Raw genomic sequence first — 19,938 nt, 5'->3', positions numbered from 1 at the left:
TATAATAAGTAAAATTGTGTTAAATAAAAGTGTTGAAATAGTGTAAAATGTTAATCTACTAAGCAGGATATTAGATGAGAGGACATATGTGTTAAACAGCTTTCTGTTGGGGGTTTAAATTACTACATGTTGAAATAGCCACTGAATGAATATTTACTTTGTTTAATAGCTTACGTCAACTATGAATAAAATCAAAGTGAGGTACAATCATAGCCCAGCAAAATGTGCATACTTTTCTGAATTATGTTTTTTTATTTCATTTTTAGCTGCTTCCAAATACGTTACACCACTTTTTCACCTGTATGCTACAATTTGAAGTGAGGTAAGTTAAGTCAGTGGAGTGGTGCTTGCTCAAATTTAGTTAATTTGGTAATTTTCTTTGATTTTTGTGCTTATGTCATGTGTCAGTAGGCTACGTAGCTAGATGGTGTCTTTATCTGTCTGTTTTATTCATGTTTGTTGCTTAAATACGATCGGGAGACTGCACGGGTTGTTTTACTTTGAAAGACGGAAGTTTTATTATGCCGATTCTGTGTCTGACTTCCTGTCTGGTGCAATCTGCTCTGTTGAGCAAGGTACCGGGGCTCCATTGATGATGGCTTTTTACAGTGGTCGCGCAAGCGCCAAACTCAAGGTGAACACACTAGAGTTGATTGGACTGCTTCAGATCAGCTGTTCTGGAACCGGATATTCAGAGTTTCCCATCTCAGAGTAAGTCAACTCAGAGTTCAGGGTTAGACTCAGAGTTCGTTGAACCTCCTACGTGGAATACCCCCCTGGACAGTAACCTACCGAATTTGAAGTTGCTGGGTTAATTGTTTAGGAGGAGTTTGTAAAAAGTACAATTCCTGTCAATGGCTTCACTTTGCAAAAAAAGTAAATTCAAAATGGCTGAATTATTGTTGGATTTGCAGGATGGCTCCAAGAGGCTTTTCTTCTTTCTTTTTTTTTTTATTCTGGAGATGTTACATCTGCCTACCAAATTTTGTCTATACATGTCAAATTTGGAAGTGGGGGCTTTGAAATTTGAGTGAGGGGGTGGGACATAGGAGGGAGGAGGGGTTGTTGCTGTTCAATTTTTTTCAAAGTGCTGTGTGAAATGCAAGAAAGATAAGAGTCGCTTTAACATACTAAACATTAAAAGGGACCTTTTATGCTTTTTCTTATTTTCAGATTAATATATAATGTCACACTGTCAGATGTTCATGTTAGAAGTGGCCTATATGTCAAATAATGAGGTAAACCTCTTTAGTAGTAATCCAATCGATAAGGTTAGTAGAAAGTAATCTTAAGATTTTTTTAATCATTCAAATTTGGCAGGGTGGTTAACAACACACTGTTCTGTGGTATGTCAAACTCAGAACACATTTATTTTTACTTTACACAGACTTTAATATATTTATATTGCACAGCTATCAGTTGAGTTATACAATTCTTTAAGAATTACTATGACAAACAACATTACATTACTTAATGATAGTGACATTTAATTCACATTTGGCTCAGATTTGCAGAGTGAATCAATGTCCTCCAGGAATGTGAGAATTTTATGACACTGGTCTGGGGAGATGAAAAAATGTTTTTTCTGTTGATGTGTGGTGAGTTGTCATTCCTTTCTCTTTTCTCAAATGACCACAAATTTCATTTGTGCTTTTAGCTCGGGCTGTAATTTAGTTATTGTTCAGAAATTGCCTCTCAGGGGGTCTGTTCAATCTCCAGTGTCAGATCCCCACTTAGCAAAGAGGTCAGTTCGGGGAGGGTCATTGCATTTGATTGGGTGTTTGCACTCACCCCAATGTCTCTGAATTAAAGACAAACAGGGTTTGGTGTCTTATACTGCAAGCGAGCAAGAGATAATAAACACGGTAGAGAGCACGGTGGTGGTCGAGCAAGGAAAGGGAGTGGTGGTAGAAAGAAACCTGTGAATAAAATGTTATTTTCTGATTGTTTCACGGTGGTTACGTTCTAAATCAGAAATATATACCATCTAACACTCAACAGATGTTATTATAAACAGACACTCTTACTTTGAGTTTAATTTTCTTCCTCTGCATTTCTCCTTTTCATCCATTCATTAGCTATATCCAACTCACGCAGCAGTAAAAACAAAGAAATGTTAATACTGTGTCTCTAAATGCTGCCATCATTTTACATTTTTTTTATTGTCAGGGGTTTGATTTGCATGACCACACTTCAGGGACTTTAAAGTTCCAAGCTTAGTCCCTGAGATTAGGCTCTGTGGGTTCAAAGTACCTGGAATTTATGGTGGGAATGGGGCTCGTGATTAACCTCTAATTTCACAGATGGCTTGAACTGCCAGTGATTGGTTTTTGAGCTGAATACGGTGCAGAATCATTTGCATGATGGCGCCTTGTTTTTTGATATCACATTGTCTTTTAATAATCGGCATTTTGTGAGTCTAAGAGTTTGTAAACTAGTGTATTTTTTGGACAGCTTTTATTCAGCACAATCCTGGTTGCATGATACTTGTTGCCATAGCAGCCAGTCTTACCCACCACTTTGTGTCATTCTTTTGATGAACCATAAAAAAGTAAGTTAATGTACGAGTCCATTAATACAGGAACACAATAAAAATTAGGCACTGTCATGTTGTCAGACTGTGGCTGTTCTTTAGTTAGATCAGGAAATAGTACGAAAGGGTAGAGGCACACTGACACAATGTCCCCAAAGCAAATGACAATTTTTACTATGACTACATTAATTATTTTTTCTCTACTGGAAGGTGTTATTTATTTATATAATCTTTCTTCCAACAACATAATGCTGGGACAGGATTTTCTTTCACATGTAGAGTCATGAATTTATTCAGTTTGAGATTGACTTGAGAACTTTTTTTTATGAGAATCCAGCAGCTTCAAGATAATATAAACTAACTCAAGAGCAGCAGCCGTAGCACAGACTGTGTATGGTCAGCCACTGTGAAATCAGACATTTTTTAAAGACCCTGCAGCAAGTCACAGCATACAGATATGTCATTCCTGATTCAACAGTCACAAACAAGTAGGACAAAAGTACTAAGTAAACAGTCCCTAGAAGTGAACGCTATAACTTCTTTCCTTTCAATAGCAACACGGAAAAATTGCTGGCTGAAAGTAACATTACATCCACAGCACTTGATAATGTTACGTTAGCTTACCTTTACTGAAGAAATGTTGGCTTGCTTCCCAGAATTTTTTGTAGTTGTCTCATTGCTGCTTCTTGTCTAATTCTCAATGGGTTGCAGATGAATTTAACACCAGCCCCCTGATCTGTTTCTTCCAAGTTTCGATAACAATAACATTACATTAGACATACCTTTACTGAATGCAAGATGCTGTTTTTCTTTTTTAATCGGCGGTAGTGCTTCAGATCAAGTGGCTAAATCAACTTGAGATATTTTGAGGGTGGAGATTTCTGTTACTAATCAGGAGTTGCGTGTTTCCACAGATGCATGCAGGTCATTGAATAAGACTTTGCATAACAACAATAATTAGTTCATTAGTCCAATTCTTTATTTGCCCGTCTTTCACATCATTATTATTATTATTATTATCATAAATAATCATTTTTGTCGCAAAATGTAATACACTTCCTCATAGTTCTCATTTTCAGATGTTACTTTTTTGTGTCCTTTTTATCTTGAAAAAGATAAAAGTTTGATGCTGATGATGAAGTGAATCTTATATGCTATGGCCCTCACAGTCACACCTATAGGAGATTTGAACCACTATGTAAGGTGTTGCTCTCCACTACCATCATTAAAACATCAAAAGAGGAATATCCTTTTTGAAAAATAATGTTCGTCCCTTCAGTAGACTTCCAGAGTCTCAAATCTATGCCAAGGTGCACTAAGGCTGTTCTCGAGCATTGTGATGACCAACACCTCACTAAGACACTTTTTCTCCTTTCATTTGTCACCCATCCTTATGTCAACTTGTATGTATCTATAACTGATTAAGGAAATATTTTCTGACAGTTTTTTGTAATGACTTCCACTGACTGACATGTATACATATTGCTCAATTGGTGAAATTCTGTATTACATGAATTCATGAATTCAGCTTATGTTCAGGCATCCCCTCCTGGTTTCAGCTCTGAAGACTATCATATTAATCTATCTGCATTTCACTACTTCTCCCATTGGTGCCTGCAGAAAATGAACATTGTTAGAATTGATCCTGGTACATCACTCCTAAAGCTCCCCATCTTGTGAACCAGCCCTCCGCGCCTTCCCAATTCCCCCTTGCTGGCCCGTATGCCAGCCAGCTCGGCTGGCAGCCTTGCACTTCACTTTGATTTGTGAATGTGAATTTTATCAAACATCAATATTCTCTTTTGAATCATATCCAAATGGGCATTTTATAGTGCTGCAGGCAAGAACGAGCTCTCTGCTCAAGATTGTGTGTTTCGTAGCATTGCCAGACCACCTCTTATTCCCTCTCCCGTTCAAGATGAAATTAGCACTGTGCTCTTCTTTACTTGGCCACGACAAGACTGTGAGTGGTAGTCTATACTTCTATGGGTTGTACTGTAGTCCATAAGTGCAACCTTGATGTCTAAGACCAGGACCGTCTCTCATATTTGTCTTGGAGGCAGTGTTCACAAAAGAGTGGGATGCTTTGTTCTGACTGAGGGAGAATGCTGTTGCAGTCCCCATGTAATCTATATCAGAATAATTGTGCTCATTTCTCATGTAGATTTTAACAACTGCTGTGAATTGTCTTTTGTTGACAAGGGACAGTAGCTGGTCAGGTCTCAAAGTGCTGGAGCTAACATTGTGGTCGTTTTCTGTTACTTCCTTGTTTACCTTTTTTGCAACTCCCTTTTTTTCCAGTCATTCTTTCTTTTCCAACTTTATTCATTTCTTAAATCTCACGTTTCCTTTTACAATTTTCCTTTCTGGTCTTCTGCATGCTAGTCCCTTACCACGCTCCCTTTTCTCTCTTTTTGCCTCTTTGTTTTGATTAGCCAACCAATATCCATCCATTTTACTCTCATACTGTTTCAGTGTCTGCCGTCAGTTATCCTTAGGAAAAAATGGCCATAGCCTCAGCTTTGTCTGCTTGCATGGTAGAGTTCACTGCACCTATTGTAGCTTTCTCTTCTGTAGCCTGCTTCCAGATCCTTCTGGCCAGCTTCTGCCACTTACTGGTTGTCTTATCCTTGCTTCTTCTTTCCAGTCTCCCCTGCTCAGTCTGTCACTTTAAGGGAGATTTGGGTTTCAGTGGTTTTCCCTAGAGTGCTAGAGACCCATTGCCAACATCTCTTCCTCTTTCCATTTTATCGATCAGTCTTGCAGAGCTACACAGCTGTCTTTCTCCCCATAGTCTTCATCAACATGCACTTGTAGCTCCACGAGACCCCGCTCCTTCTGTTAAGGTCCCTTAATATATGCCAGGTGCTATGTGGCTTTCCTGTCATTCTAATTGGCTAGTGGGGGTCATGAGTCAGTGCACATCTGCACCTCTTAGCTTGATTGACATGTGGCAGCGGGGACCGGCCATATCCCAGGTGCAGAGGCAGTATGTCCTGGCCACTTTTTAATCATGTTCTCCAGGCTGGGGCTGATAAGAGATGTAAGGGTGATTATGGTTCAAGGAGGACGTCCTTGCGCAGGGGCCTTGGGATTATGGCTCTTCACTGTGTTCTGACTGGGGGAATGAATACATCAGTATTCAGATGGTTGCCTCCTCAGGGGTTACAGAGTTACTGGAGAGATTTGGATGGAAGAAGAGAGACTCATTCTGTCAGAGAACTCAAATCGAACGCCCTAGGATTGTGTGTAATCTGTGAACTCATTCCATTCTGATGAGTACAGCAGATGACAGTATGGCTGTTAATAGCATTTTAGATATGATGAGCTTGGTTGACCTCAAAACTCTGTTCTCACTTCATTTCCAATATATGAAAAGTATTGACATGAACCGAGGCTATGCTCCTGTGTAAAATGTGTGGGCATATAGAGAAATCACTACATTCCCTCTGTGATAATTTCTAGGCTATCAAAAGATTGTATTAAATAGTGAGATCAAAAAGGCCCAAAAATAGCACCGTCATATCTACCTATGCATACATTTATTGCCTGAAAAAGCAGAACCATGTCAGGTTGACTAAACATACATTGATGACTGAATTTAACATTTATTATTATAAAAACTCAACAAAGTGACACATCAACGGACATTTTGCACTGACGTCACAGCTTGAAAACAAAGTACTTTATTGTCCATTTTAATGTTGCTGCATACAGTATGTCAGTCTGGACTGATGATATTGGCTCACCTCATGTCATCTGTTAATAGCTGCACTTCGCCTCACTGCAGAGCAGGACTGTAGACTAACTGGTTTCAGCACTGCCCCAAAACTGTCCTGAATCGAATGTTAAATGTTCCAAATCATACTGTTGTTTCTTTATTTACGATTTACTTTAAAGATTAGAGAAGATGCTTTCAGTGATTGTGAACGTTTCCATAGTGAACTGTGCCTTTGCATTACAGCTTTATATTTATGAAGCCTACTATGTATGCTGCCTTTTGCGGTCCTGTTTCTGCCCCTGATAGCAATGATGATGATAATGATTTCTTAGAGTTCCTTGTTGTTAGTTTGCTTAAATGTGAGTCTATAATTTGTGCCTGATGAAAAATGAAGCTGTCTGCTGTGGAGTAACAGCAGACTGCAGCTCTGCTATGTTCACATGTTAGAGAGTGTTAATAATGTTTTCCTCATTAATGCGACCAAACTGCTATTAATCAAAATGTCATTTTTTATGACGTGACCGTCCGAACATGTGGATTAACCGCGGTGCCCACAGATATAACTGCAATCTGCACATCACTAATGTCCACCTACAAGCTATGATTGAGAAATGTTTTAGGCGTAGATTATAACACAAATGACCACGATAATATATTAAAATAGTCTAATCTAGGCTTTAGTAATATACTCACACACAGGTGTGTTTTGCTCAACCAGTGCAACAAATTTGCAAGGTCCTGCCAGCAGAGCCATGTTGAGAAGAATACAGCCGACTGACTGCACACATGCACAAATGTTCTGTGCCATTTGTGACAGGAAATAAATATACACTAGTCTGTATTCATACGCAGCATGAAGAGATAAACAAAACAGACTAGCCAACCATTCTTATGCCTCTGTAAATCTGATTAAACACTCTGGTTATATGCTTGGAATACAAATAAGAATAGGTTGTTAAAAGAACTGCAGTTGGCACTGTAAAGTTTTGCTTTGCTTTGCATTTGTGTTGTGAGCTTGTGTGTGTTTTGCTTGTGTTAGAAGAAAGGATAAAGCAGAGGTGACAGTTGAGGAGAAAGAGCACTAGATGGTTGAAATCCATGAATCACAAGACTGAGTAGCCAGTAGATCAGGCAGTAAACAGACAAACATGGGCCAATGGCCCCCAATGGCTGTGTGAGCTAGTTACTTCTCTCTCTATACATTAATATACATAATATATGATACAAGAAAGTTATATTGCTACAATTGATTGCATCAGTTTTCATTATTTTGCATACATGTCCCAGTGGATGTATAGTTTATAATGTGTAGTGACATAAAAATATGCATACTGTGTAAATATATTCATGTTTTATCCAGTAGCAGCTAGGTGTGTGATTGTATATCTGGCTGATGTATGTACTCCAGAATTGGACATTGCATGCTCCTGAAATTGCTTGTGTTTTATAAACACAATGACAGGAGGCAGTTTCTCTGGCTGCTGTTAAAGCGACTGACATTTATGTTTTGTAATCAGTCAGTTCATAACGAGAGAAAACAGACAGATTTGCTGTGATAGGTTTGGGGCACATGTGGTTACCGTCTTGTCTTCACAGACCCTGAACTCAAGACTTCTGATAGACATGTGACCCTTTTTCAAACTGCAGAAGGACAAGGGGGATGAGCTTTCAGTCAAAGCCTTAATACACACAAATCTATGCCTGAATTACATTTAAAGAGACATTTGCAAACTCTAGTTTGCAATAGACATATTCACTATCTGTCTCGATTGGTATAGCTCTCCATTTCATGCATGTCTTTCATAAGCAGAGCTGCAAAGAGAGATTAAAAAAAGGTGAAGAGCAGATTGGTTATAATTACCTGTAAGCTCATGTCGATCACACTATGTGACCTGCAAGGGGAGGAGACAGGAAAATTGGAGTCTTGCTGCCTGAAGCTTCTCATTTAGCCCACAGTATGCGTGCCCAGTCCACACCCCCAGCTTATACCCCTACACTCACACATACTGTATGCACATTAATTTCCCTCCTCTGCTGCATGAGATCCTTTATCATTACATAGACATCTTTTCTGACCTTTTCAAGCATGATATTCATGAATGCATGGATCATTTTTTTTCTCTACAGCCTACATTAAGTCATCACTGTTACATTAAAAATAGTGTTGCAAAAAGATTCAGCACTGCTTTTGTGCTGCTTTTGACTGGTACTGTATGTTATGTGATTTATATTGTTAATTACTTACTTATTATGGCTTATTCAGCTTTACATTGACACATTGATTTGGACATGATTTGAATTTAGATGCTTAAACCAAATTCTTTTTCATTTGTTATGTCTCATTTATAGCCATCACAAACTGCTAAAGAAAGTAATATATACTTAAGTCTTGAGGTGGTGTAAGATTTATGATCTTCTTTGTGCTCATTTTGTGATTTTGTGTTGGAGATTTGAGGTTTGAAGAAACTGCAGTGCTACTTTTAAAGCACTTTCACTATATAAACCTGACAAAGAATGTGGTGTTGAGAGTAGATTTTGTGGCCTTTATTTTATGGCTCCACGAGTCCCCTGCGTTACAACACATTGGCTGCTGGATTTGGTGGGTGGGCTGATTCAGGTGTTTGAGAGCTGCAACTCTAGGGCAGTGAACGGGTATTGGTGATGGCCCACCTGAAAGAAGTGGATACAGATGACTGAAGTTGCTTGCTTTTGTTTTGAGTTTTGTGCACATGTCCAAAAATGAACTCCTAACAAAGGACAGCCAGTCTTAATGCTGGCCTCTCAAGAAGAGCTTATCCAGTTCGCCACAAAGAGAGAGGATCCAAGAGCCACGTTCATTCAGAGTTTGGACCATCGAGGTAAACCATTTACCAATCCAACAGTCAATGCCAGTAGATTATGTTCATGTTAAAAGTAAAATCTAACCTCAGTTAAGATTTTCCTAAACCTTAACTACGTTATCTCAAAGACAATAGCTCAGTGCTTCCCATAGCTTCTTCACAGCAAAAGGCATTATCAGTAAGGCTTTTACTGTGAAGCATGTATTGTCTGTCATTGTCAGGTTACCCCCTCTCCCCTCCCCAAACTCCTGTCCTGTGGATTAGATGTATTGTCTTGTGCAAATTCTGATGACACAATTTAGTAGTCCTCTCAACTCTAACCCAGAATACTCATCCCCTTTTTGAACCAGACATAATAACTTGTGAGCGGCAGTGTTCAGTGACAAGACTTATGCTTGTGGGCAGAATTAAATGACAGAGGTTATTAGTAATTTTAATCAACACATCATTGTAGATTCTGTGTTAATATTTAATATAGATTCATCTCAAAATGTAGGGGCCCCGCTGGCCCTTCAAAATCAGGTCTCAGCTCCCAAAGACAATATTTAAACTCATTAATGTTGGAGGAGACCTTGCTGTGGATCCAGTTTTTGTAAGAAGTTTTCTGAGTTTAATGTATGTAATTTGCAAACTACTTGCTTAATATCACCTTATCGTGTTTCTGTATTAGGAGTTTGTGAGAACTTAGTAAAATAATATCAACAGTTTGACCAAGGCTTCACAATATTTCCTGTGCTAAATGGCTATGGAAATTTCAATGCTGCTGCCTGATGACAGATTTTTAGGTTGGTCTAAGTCATGTGTAGGAGTTGAAAGGAGGTGTAGAGGAAAGAAAGGGAATCTTATAAAATATTCAGGGAAATGATCATACCAAGACACAACATCCTTATCTGAGTACACAGTTGGCAGGAGTTGTAGGAGCAGTGACTGAGTAAAAGGTGTTTTATGCCTCCTCACCAGCAACAGCTGTGGCCGCCACTAGGGTTGTCTGCCCGTGCATATGTACGCACATCTATCTGTCCCATTCTCGTGAATGCAGTATCTCAGGAATGCCATATAGGGACTTTCTTCAAATTTGGCAAAAACATCCACTTGGACTCAAGGATGAACTGATCAGATTTTGGTGGTCAAAGGTCAAGCTCACTGTGACCTCATGTTCGTCTCAATCTTGTGAACTTGATATTTCAGGAACGCCTGGAGGGAATTTCATTACATTTGGCACAAACATCCACTTGGACTTGAGGATGAACTGATTTAGATTTTGGTGGACAAAGGTCAAGGTCACTCTGACCTCACAAAACATGTTTTTGGCCATAACTTAAGAATTCATATGCACATTATGACAAAGTTTCACACAAAGGATTGGATAAAGTAATGGCATTCTATATCCAAAAGGATATAAAACTTCACAGTGACATCATAATGTTCTGCAAAAACACTTTTCTGGCTGTTATCCAACACCATAACTTAGTAACAGAAGGGCAGATTGTGAACATATTTCACATTGTGTCGGGTACTGAATTGGTGACACTAATCTCAGGTGCCCACCTGTAAACTGCACTGATTGTAAAGATCCTCTGTGCTGCCAGTTTGAAGCATCTGCCTTTTTAAAATGTGTAGCTTCTTAGCAGCAACATCCATATCTGAGGCATTGTCTGCTGTCATGGCTACAACTTTGTGTCCTTTCAGAATCAGCTTTATTGGCAACACATGTGGACACATACAAGGAAAATAAACTTAATGCCTTTTATTGGGTGTTTTTGTTTTTTATCCTTTTTTTGGAAGTAGATGGCATAGAGGCGACAAACAACAGGAAGAGAGAGAGAGAGAGGGGAATGACATGCCGCAAAGGTCCCCTGCTGGAGTCGAACCAAGGACGCTGCGATTAAGTGGCATGCGCTGTAACCACTGGACTAACAAAGTGCTCCTTAATGCCTTTTATTAAACCAAATGGAAGACGGGTAGATGAGAACAGTTGACAGATCTAGTTCCAGTTTCAAACCACAAATTTGTACCAAAGAAGTTACAAAACTTTACGTAATGCTCACTGGACTTGACACATTTTGACATCCCTTCATCCCATTTCCATTGTTAGTTAAATGCTCAGCACATAATTGTACTAACACCCAGTGACAGCACTTCCAACCTTAACCAAACCAAATGTAGAGTGCTTTATTCACTGGATAATTGAATGTGTAAAGTACTTTAGGGAGATGCTACATTGGTGTAGCAACAAACTGCTGGATAAACAATTCTACATCATTTTCACATTGAGTGCATTTGTTCGAGTTGAATTTGATGGTCATTGCTCTGCTTTCATGCTTGTTTACTTTTTTAGGGTCTGTGATATGTTGACTGAGGGGATCCCAACCATCCATACAGGCCAAAAAAGTAATATGTTGTGTCAAGTTCATATATTCTCCTCTTATAGGCATTTCACATCTGAAGTTTTCTTGTTAACAAAGTGTACAAGGTTTTCTTTGTCTATCTTAACTCAGAGGCCTTTGTCTTACTGGCTGCCGCCTTTGTTGAAAATTCTGGCATGTGATGCTGATGGAACAAAAAAGGCGGAATCAGAGTGCTTACAGTGCATACACATTTGTAATTCATCTTCAAAAAAAGGCAGTGGTTACAAGCATGTTTTGATTTAATGACTAAATAATCTCCTTTGTGAGACCAACGTCAAGTATATTGTGAAGTTTCTATGCTGTCAATCAGAAACTAGCATTACCACACTGCAGAATTAAACCACTTAAGTCAATTCTGAGGTGAAATAACTTTATGCTCAATGCGTTTCACCTCAAAAACTAAGCGCCCGCTCAGCGTTTTGTACAATGATGTCTTTCCCCAGAGCTAATGGAGCAGCAAAAAGTGGCTGCTCTCCACTGCTGGAAACATAATGTTGGTAACAACACAGCAGAGCACTGCTCCTCCCCTTTGTTATTCTCATACAAGCAAGAGACTGTAAGATGCGTTCAAATTAATTATTTAATTGATGTAGTTAACCCTTTTTAAAATAAAAAGGCTGCGGACCATTTATTTTATCCTCCACTTATGTTTCATATTTTACTTCAGTGGAATAAAGACACCAGTGAATGGTTTGGCATACAGTATACTGGAGCAAGAGACTGAAAATAGTGCCCCCTATTCTATTCCTTCAATTGAGAATAGGTTTTGAACTGAAAATCAGTGCTGAATCGGATCAGCACCCAAGTATCATGATGGAATTGGGAGATAAGAATATTGTCCCAGGCTCACAGAATAGACACCCTTCTATGTCACCATCTTTATTTTTTAGCTTTTTGTTGGTACAAAATTTGAATGTCAATGGAAACTATTGTCTATTGAATTGTGACTTTTTTTCTCTAAGTGCACAGCACTCTAAAAAACACACAGGCACTGTAAGATGCAAGTCAAAACCCACCCCCATAATTTTCTATGTACAACCCCACACTGGCGGTGGCTGGACACCCGTCCACACATAGCGCCACACCACTTCATGCATTTGTCCTGCTTTATAGTTTCACTGTCCTTGAAAAAGCGCAATGACAAGACTTATGTTTCATCTGTAAAGTTTTCCACTTAATGCATATTGTGAACACAATTCTGTAGCAGCCAAATTTAAATTATCCTTTGTTTATGATGTGTTTGTTCAAAGGAATTTAGAGTAGATTGAATATTTTCAGATTTTTGACTCAAAAATCAATAATGGTATCAGCCTAAAAACTCCAGTATCCTAACAAGCCTACATTAATTTTCGGCCTGTATGAGAATGGATTGTATTCTGACTGCACTCAAACTGTCCACCTCATTCAGGACGACCTCATTGTGGTGGTCTCTGATTGTTTTTGATTCATATTTGGACTTTGGAAAAAAACTTCAATTTCTAAAATTTTCTGTACACTGCTTCTATATTTGGTTTGACCTGCTGGTCTGAAAGCACATTCATATTGTTCTAGTTTGTTTTATTATGAAACTAGATTGTCCACATCTTTCTCTATCTTCCCCCTCACTCCCTTCTCCTCCTTTCTCTTCATTTTCTTTGGTGAGTCATTTGGGAAAAAGTGGGCAGATGCAGGGTGGCAAGTACAGAATTACATCTTGTTATAGCTTGATTACATGGGTGTTTAGAGAGATGCAACTCTGCACGCTTACTGATGGACAACTTCTAACACTCCTACCTATCACAGCCTGGGTCTGATCTTTTTACATCTGCTTTCAGCACCACTCACGTTTGACACCTGCCTCGTGTGCAAGTGTCAAGGCTACATCTGTTTTAGAGCTATCTGTATCACCCACAGAAAACACCTGCTTCTCTACTCCAGAAATGCAGGTTGCTGCTACATTTTATAATTTGATCTTTTCAAAAGAGAAATCTTAAATACTCCAGTGTCATCAGTGTCAGGTTTACAATCTGAAACACCTGTGATGATGATTACACCTATGCAATTGAAAGGAGCAGATATACACGTCCGAGGGGTAGATAGGAGGCTGAAGCTTGTGTGTGTGTGTCATAGAAAAAGATATTTGCACACAATGGTATTTTATTTGGTCTTCCGTGGTGACAGAGAAGCTGTTAGCTTTCACTAGACATAGCAGATTTCCACAGATTGTCTCCCTATAACCATCTTAATTAGGCTAATGGGTTGAGTGGGGACAAAAAAAGTGTTGAAAGCAGACAAGATTGTTGCAGGTAATTATTGTACTGTCCTTCCTGTACTGGCACTATCTGCTGAAGGGTGGAGATTGGGATCAGTGGACTAGCAGCCTTCTCCAACCTGGTGTGTGCTGTAGAGTCTGGTATCGATTAGAGCAGCAGAGGAAGAGGAGGAGGAGGAGGAGGCTGCAGACGGTGATTAGTGAACCCTGATGTTCTTTGCTTGTGGGATGTGCGCTGCCACTGCTGTTGTGTTTTCTATACCACATGATCTCTTCTATGTAGGCAGTGGGCTGGATATAAGAAAGGTCACAGTACTAACAGTGTTACAACCCATTCATCCTCCTTTTGCCTCGGCTATTTTTTTCTTTGTGAAACGTTTGAATGAACTTCTTTTCTTTGTAAATGCGTGCATTTTGTCATGTCACGTGGTTTTGTTGTTGCAAATTACCATGATTACATCAAAGAAAAAACAGCAAAACTTTAATGTCAGGGCTTGTACATTACCAACGCTTCAGCTTGTTGTTCTGGTATTCTTGTGTCTTAAGTGTAGTCGATTAAATGCTAGTGCTTGGCGCATGTATTGTGTTTACTTTTGCTCTGTTTCTTTACCACCCCGCCACCTACCCCCACGCTCCATTTCTGCTCCAACAGTACCCCACAATGTTGGCAATTTTTTTTTCCTAGAAAATAAAATGTATAAATAGACAACCTCATTCTTAGAAACAACAGAATGTGAATTCCTTCTCTTTCTCTTCTCGTGTGTTGCATTATGGCTTTTTCCATCAATTTTCATTTAATCACTTGAAAGTGTATTGTTCTTGTTTGTTGCAGGACTTGGTATGCTATAGCACAGATTAGGTATTGGCCATGATGATATAACTAATTCATAATTAACACATTTGTCAAGGTAAATACAATGTCAATGTGTTTCCACTGTTCAGTTATAGTTATAGCCACTGCATAGTGTTACTGCCAAAGCAATCCCTGGCCTTATTTTACCTTGCATGAAAATTGTTCTAATAATAATAATAATAATAATAATGCATTTTATTTAAAGGCGCCTTTCAAAGCACTCAAGGACACCTTACAAGGCACAAAAACACGACAACAGTACATCAAACAATAAAAATCAGGTACATTTTAGTGCAAAGATAAAGAAATAAATATGAATGTGACTATAAAGTGCATCAGTGCAACAAATAAGCAAGAACATGATTGCATAGGTAGTGTGAGACAGAGTATGCCACTCTGAATAAGTGCGTTTTCAGGCGGGATTTAAAGGTGGAAACAGAGTCCGAAGTGCAAATGTCTGGTGGGAGAGAGTTCCAAAGGCGGGGGGCAGATCGGCTGAAAGCTCTTGACCCCATGGTAGTTAAGTTGGCAGATGGGGCAAAGAGCTGGTTGGCGGAGGAGGATTGGAGAGTTCGGGAGGGTGTGTAGATGTGAATAAGTTCAGAGAGATATGATGGTGCCAGGTTGTGAAGGATCTTGTAAGTGAGGAGTAGAATCTTAAAGTCAATGTGGGATTTGATAGGGAGCCAATGAAGTTGCTGCAGGGCAGGAGTGATGTGTTCAATAGAGGGGGTTCTGGTAATGATACGGACGGCTGCGTTCTGGACCAGTTGGAGTTTGTGAAGAGATTTCCGCGGAAGACCAAAGAGGAGAGCGTTACAGTAGTCCAGACGGGATGTGATCAGGGTGTTTACCAGGATAGCGGTGCAGGTTGGTGAAAGTGAGGGACGGAGGCGGTTGATGTTCCGTAGATGGAAGTATGCAGTCCGAGTAACGTTATTGATGTGGGCTTCGAAAGATAATGTGCTGTCCAGGATAACACCCAGGCTCTTTACCTGATGCGATGTCGGAACAGTGGAATTGTCAATGGACATGGAGAAAGTGTTGAGTGTTGCTAGGGTAGATCTGGTACCAATGAGGAGGACCTCAGTTTTTTCGCCGTTGAGTTTAAGAAAGTTGAGTGAGAACCATGATTTAATTTCCAGTAAGCAATCCGATAGGGCGATGAGTGGAAGAAGGCTTAGTGGAAAGATAGAGTTGGGTATCATCAGCGTAACAATGGAATTGAATGTCAAATTTCCTGAGAATATGACCAAGAGGCAGAAGATAAATAATGAACAGGAGGGGGCCAAGGACAGAGCCCTGGGGAACACCACTAGAGACTGGGGAGGAGCCGGATCTCAGGTTCTTAAGTTGAACAAACTGTGTGCGGCCAGAGAGATATGATCGGAAACCAGGCCAGAGGGATGTCAGGGATTCCAATGGAGGATAACCTGTCCAGGAGGATTTCGTGGGAGACAGTGTCAAAAGCTGCGCTCAGGTCGAGGAGAACCAGAATGGAGAGAAGTCCAGAGTCAGATGCCATCAGGAGGTCATTGGTGATTTTCACTAGTGCTGTCTCGGTGCTGTGAATGTGTTTCATGTAGTAAGTTCTAAGCACACTTTTCATTTAGGAAAAGAGACTGGTATCTGATTGGTAATCTTTATCAACAGATACCCTGAGTGCATCCCGAATTATGTGTATGCTTCATAAAACAATCCTATTTTGACGAATTCATTTTTTAATCAAGTTAAGATTGGTTTTATTATTGAACTTTTATTCTAATCACTATTGACAATTGTGGTTATCAATCAAATGTAAATATGAAAAATTAGGTAATGAATGTACTCAAATAAGACATTTAGAATGCAGATTATTTTAAATATAAAATGTAACAAAAAATTGTTCAAATGTCACAGTCACAAAATGTTTACTTGTCATGTAGATATAACCCTGAAAGCTTATTGTATAGTCCTCACGTGTGACCGGTGTCAAAGTAACCTTTAACGTCACATATTTTTATCTCCCCCCAGGCATAAGCGTGTGTGTGTGTGTGTGTGTGTGTGTGTGTGTGTGTGTGTGTGTGTGTGTGTGTGTGTGTGTGTGTGTGTGTGTGTGTGTGTGTGTGTGTGTGTGTGTGTGTGTTTGTGTGTGTGTGTGTGTGTGTGTGTGTGTGTGTCCACACCTAATCTTGAATACTATTGGGTCCATCAGCCTATTTTTGAGTACATTTGACTGTAACCCCAAGGACCTGTTGTGGTTGTGGTAATTCAGTTTTTGAAAACCCTATTTTATAACATCATAATCTTGCCATTTAACCATTTGTGTTACAACATAGCGAAAGCATTACTGGTCATCACTAAGCTTACCTAGTCTGTTGCAGTCCACGTGTTGGCCTTTGTCATGGCTCAAAAGCTGACATCTATAGAAAAGGTTGGTCTCATCTTGAAACTGAGCATATTGCTTTTCATACCAGATATGTTATGATCCACTTAAGTTAGATATTATACAAGATGAATGAATCATCATCATATTTTTTATTATCGTTGCCACCATCTTGACTGCACACACCGAGCGTGGATCTGCACCCCTTTGAGCGCACTCTTCTATTATTATACATGGTTTCATTTTGTAAACTATAACAGATTAAATGTTCAAACTCCTTTCATCATTCAGTCTGCTGCTGTTGATTTATGAAATAACATAATCTATTATCTATATGTATTTAGTTTGCCTACAAGTATGTGGAGATTATTTTCAGTGCACTTTATGCTACTTAAACAGCTGAATATGTCCCAGTGTTTTCACGTCTCCTAGCAACAGTAAAATGTTCCAATGAAAGTAAAGTGATGAAGAGTATCCATAGCAACAAGTGTATTTCCTTCGCAAAATTCATTGATGTGAATATGTCAACAGGGAGTTCATGACCTATATGTACTAATTTTTATTAGCTTTTTTTCTGAGTCATTTGATTATAAAGATGTACCCCTTTTACTTTTAAAACATTTTATTCTGAGATTACTTTTTGTACAGCAGTCTCAAGTCCATGATCATTGGACTGGAAGTTGTATAACATTTATCAAATGTTTTTGTATCAGTTGATGTCAGATATATTGTCATCTGTTGCCTGAAGACTCAGCTACTAATGCTCCTAAAGGGGCTAAGACCTCAATTTTTCATTCCTGGCTTTTCATCACAGTACAGAAGTTTATTATTAATGCCCTAAATGAATCACTTTTGAGGGTGATTGCCTGTGGGCCTTCTGGGAAAGGTAGTGTGGTGTTTAGAGGGCATCTGGCCAAGTTGTGCCAAAATATAAAGCACACTTAATGAAGGCAGAGTGCATTATGGGTCAGGTGCATTGGACAATCGCTCTCCAGAGACACAGACCCTTCACCCAAGGACATTTAGAATTGCCCTTTGATTGTCACATATACCTGCAAAAACACACACAAATTCATACTCATGTACACACACTTACACAGTTAGAGACATTTAACCTTTTCTGCTGTAACATGGAGCAGTTAAGGTTTATTGTGTATGATAGATACATTGAACACCTTGACTAAATAATTCAAAGTGGTTATGATGAGGTTATTTGTACGAAATATGGCTCTTTATGGGGGTAGCACTTCATTTGGTTCTGGTATTGAGGCAAGTGTACATTCAGCATCTTTCTGCCTCCTTTTGCTGACATCTCATTAGAGGCATGTCAAGGCTCCTTGCACAATGTTACGATGATTATACTTCAGGGATGGTATGGTTTAGTGTGATAGAAGGAAAAGGGACAGACGCTCCTTCTGCTCTCATCATGAGCAGTGACATGACCATAAGGTTAATTGTCATGCCAGAGTAAGACGGATCAAAAGCTTTATATAGTTTGAAAAATAACGTAGGTCTATATCAGTTAAGGCTTTCCTTCTTCTACAAAGGGCCAAATTGGCTGACAAATACCTGTGCAATGAGAGGAAAGATTAACACATTTTCAAAAATTTGATTTCTCAAAGCAGTGAATGAGACAATTTAAAAAAAAAAAAAAAAAATTACTTTAAAGTTCCAAGTTTAGTTCCTGACCCCCCTTTTGGGTTCAAAGTACCTGGAACTTTTGGTGTAGATGGGATTTATATAATTCAAATCACAGAGCTTTTACAGTTATGTGCCATGTGCGTCCTCTAATACAGTATGTGGTTATGGAGATTTCCTTAATTAAGGGTGAGAGAGAAAATCCTGAGTCCAGTAAACAAATTTAAATCACAAACTAGTATTTTAATATATATCTTGTACAAGATGAGTTCAGCACACAGTACACGTAAGGTACAGAGAACAGAACTGTATAAAGAGACAGACCCAAAGTTATAATCTCTTTCGGGCTCATCCCACACCTCTCTGAGAATCAGCCCATTCTCCTAATACATAACAAGGCCTCACAGGTGGTGTCTTATCAGTGCCTTAGTGGGAGCCCAGTCCACAGCACTTTCCCACACTATGAGAGAGATACACAAGCTAACAAAGCCTAACACAGGTTAACAGAATACTGAAATGCATATGTATAGAATGAATATTATTTCTCCACTACAGTGTTGCCAGCTTCTTTTTACGCGACCCCTCATGTTAGAAGAGCAAACTGTTGACACGCCTCCATGGGATCAGTGCTTTATTCTCAGACCCCCAGCGGTTCTAGCCAAAAACATAACGGTGAAAACAGCATTCTGCTCACAATGAGATCCTATATTCCAGATCCCCAGGAAATACCAAGCGGCAAGATGAAGATACCTTTACATCCTCAGGCCAGGTGATGGCATTGACCAGCGGAGAGCCAACTTTGATCTGCCAACCTCCCGCAGTGAACTGCCAGCACCTTAAAAAATTCAATTTGCCCTCTTATTATTAGCTATTCAGCGCACCATGACCTGGAATGCACTAGCTCATCAATTGCTGCCACAATCCCTCTCAGAACAACTCAAGTGCCTGCATCGGCTGGCACTGGTATTCCTGGATGCGCTCCCTCACCAGCTTCCACCCAAGAACACAGCCAATTTTGCTTGTTGGAAGGTACAACAACATAATGAAACCTCTGGTGGTTTGTGTGATGTTGGCTTGATATATTTCGCACTTTGTGTCACCTCTAAAACTCCAGCCTTTTTTTGTACCCTAAAGGCTTACTAGAATCATATTCTGAAAAAGTATTTATTCTAAAATAACACATAAAGTCAGCCTGTCTCACAAATCACAAATTATAATGGTTATTAAAGTGTAATCCTTGAGATATCTTTAATGATGACTTTGTCAAATATTATAGCCCAAGCACGCATACCATTTTCTATTTATCTGCTTGGAAAACCACAATATCTA

At 39.3% G+C, this 19,938-nt stretch overlaps 1 protein-coding gene across 3 annotated transcripts in view; it reads left to right on the top strand.

Moving 5' to 3' along the window:
- The first annotated feature begins 576 nt into the window (after positions 1-576).
- grik4 (glutamate receptor, ionotropic, kainate 4) overlaps positions 577-19,938 on the top strand; it is a 293,525-nt gene continuing 274,163 nt past the window's right edge. For 2 of the 3 annotated variants that reach the window (XM_062418968.1, XM_062418966.1), the window contains exon 1: positions 1,532-1,598. The gene's annotated coding sequence lies outside the window, so the exon portion shown is untranslated. Of the gene's footprint in view, positions 712-1,531; positions 1,599-19,938 lie in introns of those variants that run through there. The other variant, XM_062418967.1, reaches the window with a different exon arrangement.

This window comes from Scomber scombrus, chromosome 5, assembly GCF_963691925.1.
Source record: "Scomber scombrus chromosome 5, fScoSco1.1, whole genome shotgun sequence".
In the NCBI taxonomy this organism is placed as follows: Eukaryota; Metazoa; Chordata; class Actinopteri; order Scombriformes; family Scombridae; genus Scomber; species Scomber scombrus.
The sequence above is the reverse complement of the archived record's forward strand: the minus strand, read 5'-3'. Positions and strand labels throughout refer to the sequence as shown.